Genomic DNA, 18,176 nt, shown 5'->3' on the forward strand with positions numbered 1-18,176 from the left:
CAAATGGATGCGCAGTAGCTCGTATATTTGTTCAATTTTGATGATTCCTCGAGACTACCTTATATAGGGCATTGAGGGTGCCTTCCATACCCATTGAAGGTGCCTCTAACTTGAGAAAGTTGATCCCAAACAATCCAACCTCTATCCGTGACTTTGTCCAAATTTCATCCTATTGAATGCGCCTTCCCTAGCCATGGAAGGCGTCTTCGATGAACAGTACGAAGACACTTTTAACTACTTGAAGGTGCCTTCAGACACTATTCATCCGAAGGTAAATTTGCTCTTTTATTTTGCAGAACAATGTTAGTTCAATAACCCAAGTAATGACCTATAAGACAAGTGTTAGTATAGTAATGATGAGTAGTAGTAGTTAGTTCCTATCCTTCTAGGACCAGGAACTAGTCAATGTCTCAGATTAGGAATCTGAAATGGACCTAACCTGGACTGATGCCTACTGTCCCCTTAACTAGGATGCATCCTCACTTCTCACTCTCCTTTAGTGACTTACCTTTACTTACCAGTTTGTCAGATATTCGGTCAGCCCGTCGACCTATCTAGACTTCCTGCTAGATATCTGATCAGCTCGTCAACCTATCTATACATCTTGCCAGATATTTGGTTGGCCCATCAACTTATTTGGACTTCTTTCAAGATATCCTATCAGCCTGTTGACCTATCTAGACTTCTCACCAGATATCCGGTCAGCCCGTCAACCTATTTGCACAATTGGTAAAGTGGTTAGATCATAATTATACCTAACTTAACTTATTTGTCATTCATCAAAATCTGAGTTAGGCCTTTAGTGTAAACTACACCAATAATCTTCCTCTTTTTGATGTAATGACAACCTAGGTTAATTTAGTAAAAAATATGCAAATTAAGTACAAAAATGATTTTAAGAGAACTGAAAAGTTTAGGACAATCATTTTTTAGGGTTTTAGGGTTAGTTTCTTTTGTTTTCTAATTGAATCCCTAACCCTCCCCCTTTAACATTCATTAAAATCCATGAGTAAATTGGTAAAACATTGCTAAGTAAAGTAATGAGGGAAAAGTAGTGAAATTTTGGCAACAAAAAAAAATTATTGGGGGAGTTTAAAGAAAACTTATTCTAACAAATTGAAAAACGAAGTTTGCAAAACACTTGTAATTTCTTTTTAGCAAAAAAGTTTTTTAAAGGAAAGCATTTTGAAGATTTATACTAGGTTTTGAAAGCTAACCTCTACACAGCTAATTTTCAAGTTTTAAATAGTTGTTAATAATTGTCAAGACCTACCAACTTTTCAAAATATTTTGGATGAGAAGTTTGAGCTTGGAAAATATTTGTAAGTTGCTTTAAAATATGAATAAGTTTTAAGGAAATTTTTAAAATAAGTTTTTCAAGAATGAAACTCTTCAAAAATTTCAAGGATGAAACTTTTTTAAGAATGAAAATTTTAAAATATTAGTGATCCTGTTTGAAATCTACGAGGTGGTGCGCTAGCCCCGGTGAATGATGGTTTCTGATGAAAATGAACTCCTGAAGATCCGGAAGAGCTCCTCAATGATCCTATGCACAATAAGACGAGCCAACAAAGCATTAGTCACTTAAGACTGGGGTGGGGATCCCTGGCTAGGTCCTCCGACATTCTAGTCATTTCCTCTCTCGAAGGTGGAAGAAGAAGAAAAAGTACAGTAATTAAAGTACTTGGAAACAGAGTTTTGAATGCTAAAACTTTCTTACCTTACCAATGGAGAGAATTCCCCTTTTTATACTATCTTATGTAACCTCTGTAGTTATGAGGTGGTCCCCGGTTTGTTCGAGTTTATTAGAAGATAAAGTCATCCTCTAGACTTTGTATAATAATCATTTAAGAAATCTTTTTTGTATCCCAAATGTACCTCTTTTGTTGTTTGTGACTCATATTCATGATAAAGTATGCATAAGAACACGTCACTACAACTAAAGAAGCTTCTAGAAGATATTTCTTGTCAATTTCACTAGGATGTTATAATTATGTACTTCTGTTAAGCATGTCTCGACCAGTCATTCAAGCTAGCCACATATATATTGAGAATACCTTCTGGTAACCATGTTTCGGCCGGTTATTCAAGCCGACCACATATATATTGAGAATGCCTTCTAGTAAGCATGTTTCAACCGATCATTCAAGCCGACCACATATATATTGAGAATACCTTCTGGTAAACATATTTCGTCCAGTCATTCAAGTCGGCCACATATATATTGAGAATACCTTCTGGTAAGCATGTTTCTGTCGGTCATTCAAGACGATCGTGCATATATATTAAGAATAGCTTCTATTAAGTATGTTTCGGTCAGGAATATACTATAAGCTTTATAAGGATAAATACCTTTGCGCTTGGTCAGGCTTTGTCAGGCCGAGCACATGTAAGCACATTGGTGCTCGCTCGGCCTTCACTCAGCCGGTAATATATTAAAAGCTTCTATAAGGCTAAATGCCTTTACGCTTGGTCAGGCTTTGCCTATTCGAGTGCGTGTAAGCACATTGGTGCTCGCTCGGCCTTCACTCAGCTAGTAATATACTAAAAGCTTCTATAAAGCTAAATAGCTTTATGCTCGGTCGGGCTTTGCCTGATCGAGTGCATGTAAGCACATTGGTGCTCGCTCGGCCTTCACTCGGCTAGTAACATGCTAAAATCTTCTATAGGGTTAAATACCTTTACGCTTGGTCGGGCTTTGTCAGGCCAAGCGCATGTAAGAACATTGGTGCTCGCTCGACTTTCACTCGGCTAGTAATATACTAAAAGCTTCTATAAGATTAAATGCCTTTACACTCGGTCGGACTTTGATTGACCGAGCACGTGTAAGCACATTGATACTCGCTCGACCTTCACTCAGCCAGTAATATACTAAAAGCTTCTATAAGGCTAAATACCTTTACACTCGGTCGAGCTTTGCCTGACCGAGCGTGTGTAAGCACATTAGTGTTCACTCGACTTTCACTCGGCCGGTAATATACTGAAAGCTTCTATAAGGCTAAATACCTTTACGCTCAATCATGCTTTGTCAGGCAGAGCGCATGTAAAAAGCCTTTTATTTGGTCGTTCATTATCCTATTAATCATACATTCACCCAGCTATATGCTCCTCCTATCTTTCTCGACCATGACCTCTACTTCATTTGCCAAGCCGCTACATCATAACTCATATCAATTAGTATCAAAAGTTTTTAAAACATTTGATTTTTCAAAATGTGTTAAGAATTATTTTCAAAGTAAGCATTTTAAAAACATCTTTTCAAAGGATGTGTAATCACTAAAAAGATATTTTGAGAGCCATTTTTAAATATTCTTCCCCTGAACATGATATTATTTAAAAATAATTTGATCAACTAGAAATTGTCCTTAATGTTGGATCGAGAAGCGCTAGAGGGGGGCGGGGTGAATAGCGCTCGTGGCTTTCATGTGTTTTGTAATCGGAGAACTATCGATTTAAAAAATGTATCAGAGTATTGCATAGGAAATATTAAAGACAAAAAAGACAGGGACACCAAGATTTACATGGTTCGAAGCCTTAAGCGACTCCTACTCCAAGGCCCGCGATCGTTGATCGCTTTCGGTGGGCAATAACTATAATATCATTAAAGATTACAATTTTAAAGTATAATCTTAAATTTGAAATGATAATTATACCGACGAAAAATGACAATCTTGAAGCTTCGGATCGTCAGGGGCTTGCCGTAGCTCAATCAAAATGTCTCATTAGCAGTGTACTAAAGTAGGATTTCTTTTTGCTTGAATTACTAAGCTACTGGTCGAAGTGGCCTTAAATAGCTTGTTTAGGGCCTCCAAGCCTGTCCGAGGTGCCTCGAACTTGCCGAGTCAGCCGCACGGATCATTACAGAAGTGGTCGCAGCTTATCTGGTTGAAGGCGCCTCCATCACCCTTTGAGGCGCCTCCATCACCCTTTGAGGCGCCTCCATCACCCTTTGAGGCGCCTCCATCACCCTTTGAGGCGCCTCCATCACCCTTTGAGGCGCCTCCATCACCCTTTGAGGCGTCTCCAAGCCCGTCTGAGGTGCCTCCAGATCCGTCTGAGGCGCCTCCAACCCTGCAGTGTAACACCCCGCCCCTCCTGCTAAGGCGACAGGGGTTACTTTAACATACATACCTACTTACTACAGCGGAAGTCTTATTTATAGAAATTAAAAACTTTTCTTTTCTTTAAAATCACCATGACTAATCACCTGGACATATAAAACCACATAGCATACTTAACATGATTTTTAAGTCATAATACCCAAACACATAATTAAATGTCATGGAGTCATAAAGCAGTAACATAAACTAGGCATAGTTCTTATTAAACAAAAGCAGGTCTTTCTCCTTTAGCCAAGCCACTACCACACACATCCTTCTAGCCCCTTCCTGCTGCTCCCCTAGTTCATCCATTGCTTGACTTTATCTGTGGTACAAGAAAGTAAGCTGTGAGCACTCATGACTCAGTAAGTTCCTTTCCTACTCACAAAAACCGTATAGCATATCAAAATCACAAGACATAACGCATGGAGACAATTTCATCATATCATGCAGCATATCATGGCATATCGTAACATAATCGTAAGGTATTATGGCATAACATAACATGATCATCAAATGCACCCTGACATATCATAACATCATCATAAATATCATGGCATAATCATAAGGTATATGCAAGGTGAATTTCTAAACATGTATCATGAAAACATATGCAACATGTCTTTTGAAAACTTATAATATACATACTTAAACATAATCTCAACATAAGGGGGGCCCCGGCTTGTACCACATACATAAATGCGCGCGTCCTATGTAGGTCCAGGGTAGCAAGTCTTGAACCCTACAAGGCATACATACTAGGCCCGTTTCTTAGTCCATCGACCTAGGGGCACTTAGGAGCACATCCCTAACGAGGCCCGTTTCTTAGTCCATCGACCTAGGGGCACTTAGGAGCACATCCCTAACGAGGCCCGTTTCTTAGTCCATCGACCCCGGGGCGCTTATGGAGCCCACCCTTGGTACAAGCCTTAAAAGTAAAGTAGCATGTCATACATATCATAATTCTTAATCTATCATTCATGTCATATTCATATCATGAAGAGTGCTCCTAGTCCCAACTGATAGGGAAGCAACTCTTAGGCATAACATAAAACATGTATAATTGGGCACACATCACATCATGAATTTGGGCACACAGCACATCATGATCACATGCATAATTGGGCACACAACACATCATGAACTTGGTCACATAGCATATCATAAATTTGGGCACATAGCACATCATAAATTTGGGCACATAACACATCATCATACATAGGTCATAAGCATACATAAATGAGTATAGCAGCATGGCATATTCTTATCATATCATAAAGCATTGCATGTGAGGCACATGGGAAATCATAATTAGGTCTCTAACCCTAATATCATGTAGTGGCCGAAACATGTAGTTGTAGCCTAGGTTAGCAAGCAACATAAAATCATGTGAACCCTAAACCTTTATCATATCCTATATCATAAGGAACACCTTGAGCATGTTTAGTTTGGGTTCTAAGCTTCCTAGGTCTTTACTTATATCATGGCTGAAACTCATCAAGAATCAAATTAGGTTATAAGCAACATACAAACATGTAGACCCTAAACTAATGTCATATCATATATCATAAGGAACAACTTGAGCATGTTTAGTTTGGGTTCTAAGTTCTCTAAGCTTTTAACCTTATCATGGCCGAACCCTAGCAAGCATGATTCTAGGTTACAAGTAGTATGAAAGTGTTGAACCATAAACCAATATCATAACACATATCATGAGGAACATCATAAGCACATTTAGTTTAAGTTCCAAACTTCCTAAGCCCTTTAATCTAAGGTGGCCGAAACTTGTTAAGCATGGAAACTAGGTTTCTAGTGGCATAAGAGCATGGAAGCCATAAACAAATTTCATAGCATTTATTACAAGAAACATCATGAGCATATCTAAGTTGGGTTCTAAGTTTCCTAGGCCTTTAAACTAATGGTGGCCGAAACATGTAAGACATAGACTAGTTTTCATGTGACATAAAAGTATGGAAACCCTTCACAAATTTCATGGCATTTATTACAAGGAACAACATGAGCAAACTTAGTTTAAGTTCTAAGCATCCTAGGTCTTAAAACCTTGTGTGGACGAAAGTTATAGAGCATGTAACCAAATTTCTATACAACAAACAAGCATAAGAACATCAAGTTAGTTTCATATCATTTCATCAAGAAGGTCATGAGCATCTTAGACTTGTTTTAAACTTTCCTAGGCCTCAAATCTTAACATGGCCGAATCTTCATAAACATGAAATAGAGTTCAAATCAACATACAATCATGGGCATATCATATTAGCTTCATATCTTATCTTAGGGAAATCATGGCATGCTTAGTTTTAGGTTTAAAGCTCTCCTAGGCCCTTAGTTCTACCATGGCCGAATGTTCATGAGCATGAAAATGAAGTTCCAATCGACATTCAAGTAGGAGAAAATATTAACAACACCATTATCATAGGGCACATATCATAAGAACAAGGGAGCATGTTTAGTTTGAGTGCTAAGCTTACCTAGTTCTTTTGTTCATGCTTGGCCGAGAGTCTAGGATCATGAATCTAAGTTCTAACTAAACATTCTAGCATAGAAACATTAGGTTAACCTCCTACCATAAGATACATGTCGCAAGAAATATAATGAGTACATCTAGTTAGGTCTTAAAATTCCTTAGATTCTTCTTTTTTGTCTTGGCCGAAATTTCCATGAAGCAACCCTAGGTTTTTAAGTAATCTATCTTTATGAAAACCATATGAGCTATTGTACCACAGGTGAGGGGAAGCTTACATAGTTTTCGCTTGTTGATCCTTAAGGAAGTGGTACCCTTGTGAGGAGGGAGGAGAAGTTTCTCTTCCTAGTTTCCCTTTTTGTTTTTCTTCTTCTTGTATGAGGTAGACCTTGAGACTCCTTACTAGTATTTGTTTTCCCTTAGAGAGAAAACCTAAACTCAGCTTTTGGAGATGAGGGAGGAGAGCTCTAGTTCTCGGTGGAGAAGGGAAAGAGGATGAGGAAGAAGAAGATTTAGAATTTCCCTTTCTCTTTTCTCCTCTAATCCTTTTTATTCATCATGGGAAGGATTCTTGTCCCCATTCATCCCCCCCTTTAACTTCTCTTTAATTCCCATGAAAATGAGAAGGGAGAGAGGAGAGGAAGGCAATTCACCTTTTGTTTGCTTCTTCTCTTAACCAAGAGGAAGAGGAGGTAAGCCACTTGGTTTTCTCTTGCTCTCTTCTTAGTTTTCTTTTATTTTCTCCTCACCTTTAACTAAATTTTTCATTCCTTCCTATCCACATATCATTCATTATCCTATTGGTTATCATATATCAATTTATCTTCATTATTTGTGGGAGGTTCAAGGTTCAAATCTTGACTTCTCCTTCTTTTTTTTCTATTATTTCTTTTTGATTCCTCTTACTTTCATGCTCTAAAGAAAATACTATCCATATACTTATCTTATAATTTCGTGGGTGTTACATGCTGCGTGCACTACATCTACCTTGCACCTGTGACGCCTCAAGCTCCATGAGGGCGCCTCGGGTACTGTTCATCCGAGGCAAATCTTTGTGTTTTAGTACTTGAAAGATATGTTAGTCCCAAAATACCCTGCAACACAATATTAGCACATAACAAACATAACAGATGAAATGTTTGATAGCCTCCGGGCTGTCCGGTTCTGACTTCAGATTTCCAACCGAAAATCCTAGGTCGAACCGACGTCTACTGTTCCCTCTTCCGGGGAACGCGTCCTCACCTACTCCACTCAGGAGAGCATACCTGTATGCTAGCCCGGTCCTCCAGACCGACTGGACTTTCTGCCTAGAGTTACCACCCCTAGAATTTTTTCTCCACCTAGGTTACCACCCCCTAGAGCCTAAGGTTACCCGCCCCCCCCCCCCTCCTTATGATTTTCCTCCATCTAGGGTTGCCACCCCCTAGGACCTAAGGTTGCTGCCCCTTAGGGGTTTCTTCCACCTAGGGTTATCACCCCCTAGGACCTAAGGTTATCGCCCCTTAGGATTCTACACTTGTCTAACCACAGTTAGAACTTTCCTGAAACCCTCAAATAAGATCGTTAGATAACAATTAACCTTAACTTTGAATCCCTTTTGCCATCATCAAAACTAAGGTTTGATCATCAGATGCTTCCTGCACCAACAATCTCCCCCTTTTTGATTATGACAACCAAAATTCAAAGTTAAGCAAAAGGATAATAATGAAAAGATACAAAGCATCACCAATCATAGGCACAAGCATAAAGATATCACAATTTTAGCACATACAACGATAAGCTCTCCCTTAATTACAAATCCCCCTTTTAGAAATTTTTTTTTTAAACTTTCCCCCCTTTTGCCATATATCAAAATAACTAAGTGAGAAAAAGAAGAAAAATAATTGAAAATAAATGTTTAGCTTTTTAAAGAGAGAGGAACCATAAAGGCTTTTAAATAGAGGATTAAACATGCTGTAATAAACACTTAGGTTGTTGGAATTAATTGCATTATAAAACTTATAGCTAAGTGAAATTATAAAAACATAACTTTTCTTTAGAAACTAAGTTTAGAAAAGTATTTTTAGCTAAGTGAAGTATTTTGGAAAAGTAACTTAGCTAATATTTTGAAGTACTTTGCTAAATTTAATAAGATTTTTAAAGACACTTAGCATAAAAATTTTGGAATCGCTTTTGAAAGACACTTAATAAGTTTGAAACATAGAAACTTAGTCAAATTTGAAAAAGATTTTTCTTTTTGAAAATAAGCTAAATCTTAAAATTATTTTAAAAAATGCTTAACTTGAAAATTTTGTAAAATTTTAACTAAGGCCATTTTCACTTTGGAGAAACAAAACAAAATCAAAAAAATATTCCTAAAGGCCAAGCATAAGTAACTGAAAGGTAAATACTTAAATTCCTTAGCCACATGTCTAACCATTAGTTACTAGCCGATTACCTAGAGGACAACAGTTTTCACTCGGTTAGTCAAGTTAAGATTAGAATTCCAGTTTGATTTAACTAAGACTGGATACCTTAACTTGATTAATATATGTTGGTATTTATTGCCAAGACTTACTGTGATGCACAGAAATAAGCATACTGAAGTATAGACTGTATCCTATGCATCTCACCCCATTCTAAATGTATTAAACACAAGCAAGTTAGACCTAGTGTGCTTATGAGATGCTCTGGCTGAAACAAGGGGTACATGATATCTAGGGGTAAATTCCTAGGCTAAGTCCAAAATTTGAAAATCTAAGAGATTGGGATTTTTGAAAATATAATTTTACCTAGAATTTGAAAACCAATTTAAGAGTAAAGAAGATCAATCAAGTATTAACATAGGAGTACTATTAAGCATAAGGTACAACTAATCAAATATCTAAGCAGACAAAGTACTAGTGAGATGTCCAGAACCAGTATAAAATGCATGGATGTCCAGGAATATACAATGCATGGAAGGATAGAGTCAGGTAGAAGGATCATCAGCTGGTTGTGGGGGCTGCTCGGGTGCAGGCTGTCCCTTACGAAGAGAAGAAAAGCTGGAGGCTATCTCTGCGCGAAGTATGCAAAATTTATCCAAGATAAGACGTCGTGTCTATGCGGACTGAATCTCAAGACGCGTAAGTCGGTCCTTGATCGATAAGGAGGTGGATGGGTATGTCGAGGTCGAGGGCCCTGCCGAAGTGGAGGGCTGTCCATGAATATCCTCGATTGTAAACTCTAACCAGTCCTCTCCCTCGGCTGGAGCAAAGAAGGCAACCAACTCGTCGTCTGTCTCGGGCTCTATCGGAGAAATGACTGACTGTGGTCTACCCTCCCAAGCTAGGATCCCCTCAGCAGTGACATCTATATGCGCTAATCTAAGATGACGCAGTCCAAACTCATCATAATGTGTAAGGGGAATGATCATCCCCTGAGTTACATCTATGCCCTCGATAGTCGAGAAGATAGAAGTTAGCACATGACAGTAGGGCATGTTGACTGCTCGAGATGTGACAAGACTAGCCGCATGAACAATGTTAGCGAACATATGCAATGAAATGTCTATTTCTAGTTGATGACATAATGCATATAAGAAGAAAAAGTGAGATGGTCGCATCTTCGGGACGTCCCGAGATGTGATGGGTAGAATGCATGCAGTCAGGACTCTATACATGATGTAGTCCTGCAACCTAAGAGAGATCAACCTAAAGTTAGAGACTCCAAGTGGTCTCTCTCCCCCCAAAAAATACGCATAGAGTGTATCGAGAGTAATGTGTGAGTAGGGCTCACCAAATGGCAGATCCCTACCAGGGTAGCACAGGAACGGGCAAGCTGACTGTTTAAGCTCTAAACTGGTATGTAACAAAAAAGGAGTAAACTGGATGTCCTTTCCACCAACTCTAGTGGAATAGACCAAATCATCAACCCTCTCAAGATTGTTGAAAAATTGGACACATAAATCTCGATTTACTGCATGACTACAGTAAACCAGTTTATCTAGCTGATAGTGTGCAATCATTTGAATGACAGGCTCACTGTAATTCATGAAACAAGGTCTACTTAGGTATCTACATTTAATGACAAAGTATGAATGCTGACAGAAACTAAGCCTATGCTGCTAAGTGGGGAATCTAGCATCGGTAGACGGGGCAGTGCCCGATGTGAACGCAATATTGCGTCGTTTCCTAATTTACCCATATAAGCATAAAAAATAGTAAAAAGCAGCATAACAAATAAAAAAAATGATGAAATATGGATTTAGATATACCTAGGAGGCATTTTGAGGTTTTAACGGAGGTAGGAGGAAGGAATCCGGGGTTGAGGGCGCCTTGATCATCGATTTTGGGAAAGAAAATGAATTGTAGCGAACTCTCTGTTCACTGCATATGTCGGCATTGACGGCGCCTTCAAACTCTTTGCAGAGGCGCCTTCGTTCGGTGCCTTTAGAGGGATTTTTTTTTAAAAGATTTTTAAATAAGTTTTTTTAAAAGATTTTTAAATAAGTTTTAAAATAAGTTTTTAAAAGATTTTTAAATAAGTTAAAAAAATAATTTTAAATATATTTTTAAAATATTTGTAAATATGTTTTTAAAAGATTTTATTTTTAAATAAGTTTTGAAAGAATTTTTAAATAAGTTTTAAAAGATTTTTAAATAAGTATTTAAAAGAAGAAGTTAATTAAGTAAGTTCAGCCTAGATCTAGATTTGAAATTAATTACTTAAGTTAATTGATTAACTTAATTAAATTATTAATTAAGTTAAATTATTGATTTAGTTAATTAAATAAGTTAAATTATTAAATAGATTAATTAAGTTAAATTCATTAATTAAGTTAAATTATTAAATTAGTTAAATTATTAATTTGAACTAAGTTTAATCTAAATCCATCTAACCCGATTCTATGTTATCAATCAAGGAACCTTAAGTAGTTTTTGTGAGATTGTTATCTTTGATTTAGATTATTTCTAAGACTTTAATTTATATTTGAGTTAAACTTAGGTTTTCCAATTAGTCATTTAAATATGTATTTCATGAATTGGTTCCCAGGTCGTGGCGAGACAATAGGACTTCTTGGGTGTGAGATCATCCACCACTTCCTAGACAGAACCACTCAAAGAAATGTCATAATTAATTGTCTTCTTGAAATCCCGAGGTTTAACTGAATAAGTGTAAATTATGCCTAGGTCCTTAATCTACCTTATTCTAACCATGCATATTAACATGAAAGTAAATAAACAGTCATCAAACAATTCTATTTATTTATTAAGATAGTTTTTCTATTGGCTCCCCCTGGATCATAGCCTCGATATGGTCTATCAAGGAAATGTACTTGATCCTTGGGGATCCAATATTGACCAAGTTGGACTTAGGTACACATGCTTAGACTATCTTACTATTCGGTCTGCTAATAAGCGATAAATAAGACCGATATTTCCTTTTAGCTTTATATCCTAGTCCTGATCGATTGTATACGGCTTTCTGTATTCCAAGAATCAAGTCATGATTCTTAGAACCCAGTGTAAACCATTCCAATGTAGTCTTCAAATCCTTGACTTGACTTTTCTGGCTGGAATTCTCTTCCTCAAGTTTTTGAACTTGAGTTGAGGTTCCAGCCTGAACAGGGTCAGGCAAGGATTTGGTATTAGTCACTTCTTTAAGGGATGTTACCTCCTATAGAAGCTACTTGATCCGAACATTAGACTTAGCTAATTTACGCATTAAGTAATTTATTAAATTATATAGACGATTTGTACTTACAGAGGGGTTTGGCCCTTCGGAAACGGATGCGGATCCGTGGCTTCTCTCAGACTCAGCCTCTAATTCATCCTCGCTTCCAAATTTGCTGATTTGGTCCAGGGCCGTCATTGCGAGAAAACTCGTTTGCTCGAGTTTTTTGCCGTCGGACTCCTCTTAAGACGACTCGTCCCAAGTTGCCTTCAGGGCCTTCTTCCTTCTTGCCTTTATTTGCATCTTTCTGGTTTGGACAGTTGGCCTTGATGTGCCCATTTTGGTTACACCCGTAGCACGTCACCTCGAACCTCACCTTTGGTTGGGCCTCCTTGGACTGGATTACCTTTTTGATGTCCTTCTTGTTGAAGCCCCTCTTTTTTCTGTAGAGTTTCCTTACTAGGTTGACGAGTTCTATCGTGAGCTTGTCATCATCGTCGTCTGAATCTGGTTCTTCTTCTGTTTTCGATTCGGGTCTTCACTTTGTTTTTGTTTCTCGGGTTTTGCTTGTACCTGCAACCAAAGCAATCCCTTTCTCAACCGGACATGAGTTAATCTGTTCATGTAACTCAAATTCTACAAATAATTCATCTAGTTTAATTGATGAAAGATCCTTAGAGACCTTGTAAGCATCTACCATGGATGCCCACAAGGTGTTCCTCAGAAAGACATTTAAGGTATACCTCAATATGTCACGGTTCTCCACTTTCTGTCTGATCGCATGAAACTCGTTTAGTAGGTCTTGTATCCAGGCATGGAGTTGGCTAGCCGTCTCGTTTTCCTCCATTTTAATATTATATAGTGTATTAAGTATTAAATCTCTTTTACTTATCTTGGTTTTGGACACCCCTTCATGAAGCTCGATCAACTTCTCCCTTAATTCCTTGGCGCTGGAGAAAGGGCCGGCGCGATTCAGCTCCTCCTTTGATAAGCCACACTGAAGAGTGCAAGTTGCCTTAGCGTTCGCTTCTACCTTTTTGATAAGAGTTGCGTCCCAGTCCTCGTATGGTAGTGGCTTGCCGGCGCCGTCAGTTGGTAGTTGAAGCCCGATTTTGACGATCATCCAGACTTCAAAGTGAGTCTGGAGATACGCCTCCATCCGGCCCTTCCAGTACCCGAAATCATCTCCGGAGAAGAGCGGTGGGCGAGCAGTGCTGAACCCTTTATGGAAAGCCATTTTAGATCTAGCACAAGAAAAATGAACAAAAAGAATGTCCCAGGACATGATCCTGGATTAGCAGTGTGGTGTAAAAATAAGAGTAAATTTCGTTCTCGAGTGGTGTTACACCAACTTCGAGAAAAAGAGTACGATTACGAAAAAATAAGATCGGAAGATGCCAAGAATACTAATTTCGATCGACTCTGAAAAATTGAAATCACCACGAAAAGAATTCTTGATTGGTGGTTGCACCAAATCGAAGCTACCCCGCTCTGATACCAATTGTTGGATCGAGAAGCGCTAGCGGGGGGGGGGGGGTGGTGAATAGCGCTCATGACTTTCACGCATTTTGTAATCGGAGAACTATCGATTTAAAAATGTATCGGAGTAATGCAGTGGAAATATTAAAGACACAAAAGACAGGGACACCAAGATTTACTTGGTTCAGAGCCTTGGGCGACTCCTACTCCAAGACCCGCGATCGTTGAACGCTTTCGGTGGGAAACAACTATAATATCGTTAAAGATTACAATTTTAAAGTACAATCTTAAATTTGAAATGACAATTATACCGACAAAAAATGACAATCTTGAAGCTTTGGATCGTCGGGGAATTGTCGTAGCTCAACTGAAAGTCTCGTTAGCAGCGTACTGATGTAGGATTTCTTTTTTGCTAGAATTACTAAGCTGCTAGTCGAAGTGGCCTTAAATAGCTTGTTGAGGGCGCCTCTAAGCCTGTCCGAGGCACCTCCAACTTGTCGAGTCAGCCGTACGGATCAGCATAGAAGTGGTCGTAGCTTATCTGGTTGAAGGCGCCTCCATCACCCTTTGAGGCGCCTCCAAGCCTGTCTCAAGCGCCTCCAGATCCGTCCGAGGCCCCTCCAGCCCAGCTGCGTGCGCTGTGTTGGTTCGAAAGCTCTAGAGGGGGGGGTGAATAGTGCTCATGGCTATTTCATGTTTCGGAGTCGTAAATCATTCGAGAGTTAAAGCAGTGGAAACAAAAAGACAATCACACAAGAACTTGAGGAGTTTCTTGATTCGGAGCCTGTGGCGACTCCTACTCCAAGGCTCGCGATCGTTGATCGCTTCTGGTGGGCAACAACTATAAGCTCGTTCTTTTGAGATCTAAGAGAAACTATCATGGAGAGAGAGTATCGAGGTCATAGTTTTCATGTCTAGCCTATGAAGAGAAACTATCATGGCTTGCCTATGACGGACCTGATTTCAGGTTTGTATTCTTTTCCTTCATTTTGTTTTTTTGTATGATTATGTTAAGGAACAACAATACAACATTTTTGTGTGTAGTGATCTGGATGAGAATCTGCATAAATCCTTTCACAAGTATCTAGAGATAAGAGGAATTTCCCTTTTGACAACCAATTTCCTGCATGAGTACATGATAAATAAAGACAGTCGTGAGTATTTGCTATGGTTGAAGAATTTGAAGCAGTTTATCCAAAAGTAGAATGTTTCAAAAAATTTCAATAGATTTTCATTGAATATAGGCTTATCCCAAACTCATGATTCTTTATTAAGTTTTACTACCAATGTGATGCATGAGTTGTTTCTGGATGGTTCAGTGTAGGAAAAGATGATACTTGACAATTGTATGCATTTGCCACTTCTTGACATGTGCATGTCCTTGTAGATGAGGCAGTAGGGTGATCTACAATACTTTAGACCAGCTCTTTGTGTAGTATGCAAACCAAACACCAAAGATGCTGCAGCAATTCTATATTTAAACTTGACCAACCAGTCATCTAGTTGAATTAACTCTTTAGCTTGATTGGTTAGGAGTTATATATATATATTGATTGCCATCTGGATGATCTAAGCTCATCTTATTACTTCATATCTTGTTCTAAACTTTGTAGAAAATGGTAAATGGTGGGAGTGTGAATAGTTGGACATGTATCAATTTTACAAAGAATGTGCAAGATAATTTGGCTAGGGGATTTTGTCATGAGCTTGCTCAGATGTGCTAGATATTAGGAATGGTATGACTTCAACATTTTTACCACAACATATGATTTACTACATGCAACTTAATTCTTAATTATCTTATATGAAGAAGAACCACATAGATCATTATTTTTATCTACATATTTTATAGGAATTTTCTCTAGTTCATGTGATTCATCCTCTAACTGCTCAGCCTGATCATGTTGAAAGAGCGCTTTCAGCACGCAATCATGATGCAATACTATACTCCAACCTTAGGGAAAGGAGATTAATTTGCTCATTGTAATATTGCATGATAATGATGGTTCTCTTTATGGTATGATGTCTTTCTTGCACTTGATCTTGTTCGACACAACTTGATATTTTTGCTTGTTGACAAATATCAATTGGTTGAACCTTTTAGCTTTATTTTTTTCCCTTTCCTTGTTTGCTTTATTATTATATGTCATAGTTATTACAGGTGATCAAAAATAGATATGTGAGACTGGCCTTGGTTTAGTTTCACAATGTTGCTTAACAAAGTGTGTTTCCAGGATGAGTAAATAGTACCTTGCAAATGTTGGCCTCTAGATCAATGGAAAGGTGAGTACGTGGATGATGGATCTATTTTTCTTGTTCTTCTTTGTGTTACTAAGGCTTGATTCATAGGTTGGAGGAAGGGACACAGTTCTTGCCGATGCATTGTCAAGGCGCATTCCTCTTATTAGCGACCGACCAACTATAATATTTAGTGCTGACGTAACACATTCTCATCCTGGGGAAGATTCTAGCCCTTCTATCGCAGTTGTAAGTAATTTTGTCAATCTTCATTTCTTAGTCTATGTATAGTTGCCTTGATGTATCCTTACTATCACATGCAATGTATTAATATTTCATTTAGACAAGAGATTGCTAGAATCAATATAAAAATTCTGTTAGCTTAATGTAAAGTTTGTTCTTTATATTCAAATTTAATTGCATGATTTATTATCCTTTCTCTTTTTTATCAAATACAATTACTTAAATGAGGGTTAGTTTACATTGTTTAAAGTTCAGACATGTTTGTATTGTAATGCTTCATAGTAGAATAAAAAACCTAACTGGTTGAGGGGATAATGACCTTGTTTTGGATATTTTTATCTTCTAATATATGTTTATATTTTACAGGTTCTATTGACAAAGTTTCGTAGCGTGCCACCAACGTTCCAAGTAACATCAAATGTTGTCCAAGATTTGACAATTACAAGTAATATTCACTCAACAATCTATATTTCTTTATATATTTTTTTTCATAATTAATTAAATGCATTAGTTGAACATAACTATTAAAATAGGCTTATATGGAACATGTTGGTCTATGTTCTCGTATGAATTGCACTTTTATTTGAAGCAGAAATTCTTATGCTCATATTGATTCTTGTTACTAGTGTTGCCAAGCACTAACATTGCAAAAGTGTGACAACTGACAATCAAGACTACATGGAATAGTATCATCCTCAAAGGTGCACGCACTTGCTGTATAAGGTTTATACACGCACTTGCTGTATAAGGTTTATACACGCACTTGCTGTAAAATTTTAGTATGAAAATAAGCTCATTATAATTTTTCATATGGATTGAACTTCCTTAATTAGTATTACTCCAAAAAAGATATATTTGCATTCTCTGCATAAATGCAGTAGATTCATGTCTACAAAAATGATTTGCTCCTATTTATAGAAAATAGGACCATGTTAGTTGCAACTCACAAGCATTGATTCTACTTTCATAGGATTATAATTTCTTTAGTGGGATTGGCCATATGTGATGCACGTTCATGTTTGCAAATTCCATACTTCTCCTTAATGTATTTATTGGACTGCTACTCCAGACGCTTCCAAAGCTTATTTCTACCATGAAGGGAAGTCGCGCATATCATGGTTCACCATCGAACTTGAAGTTACATGTGAAATGGGTTCCTGATGTCTATGATCTTCCATGCACCTTACTATCACACACTGTGAAGAAGAATCACCATCAACTTCCCAAAGTAAGGAAAAATTATTACAACAAGCACAGGACCAAGTCAGCTCGAGGAAGTAACAATGATAGAAGAACTACAAATAGGAGCCTGACCAGCTATAAGACTGAGTCCTTCAACGCAAGGTTTACAACAAGCACAGGACCAAGTTAGCTCGAGGAAGTAACCGTTGTCTTTTCATACTATTGGGATAAATTTTATTTGAACATGAGATATGTTTCTTCTTTTGTGATTATAATTTTTGTATAACTAACATTTTGAATGATATTGATGTAGGGAATATTCTTTCTTGATTATGATTCTTTATTATATATTTAAATTGAAATATGATATATTGGTATTAAAAGAAAATAATTTAAAAGACAATGGTTTAGAACCATTATTGTTGTCTATCACCCTCAAAGACAACGGTTAAAAACTATTGTCGTAGCCCCAAAAACGATTATAACTAGCAGTGTTATTAAAAATGCTCTAAATAACAATGATTTTAAACCGTTGTCTTTTCATTCAAAGACAACAGTTTAAAACCGTTGCAAAACTGTTGTCTTTTCATTCAAAGACAACGGCTTAAAATCGTTGTCGTAGCCCCCTACTTTTAACAACACTGCTAATTACAACGATTTTAAAGGGCCTACAACAACGGTTTTTAACCGTTGTCATTTAATGTTTTTGTTGTAGTGTAGGGGCCGACCATTAGAAAAGGAAAAGGAAGTTTTTTTTAAACAAAATTTTGTTAAAATCTTTCCTTATTTGTAGTTATCTACTATGGTTAAAAGAGAGA

This window comes from Zingiber officinale, chromosome 6B (genome assembly GCF_018446385.1).
Source record: "Zingiber officinale cultivar Zhangliang chromosome 6B, Zo_v1.1, whole genome shotgun sequence".
NCBI classification, from domain to species: domain Eukaryota; kingdom Viridiplantae; phylum Streptophyta; class Magnoliopsida; order Zingiberales; family Zingiberaceae; genus Zingiber; species Zingiber officinale.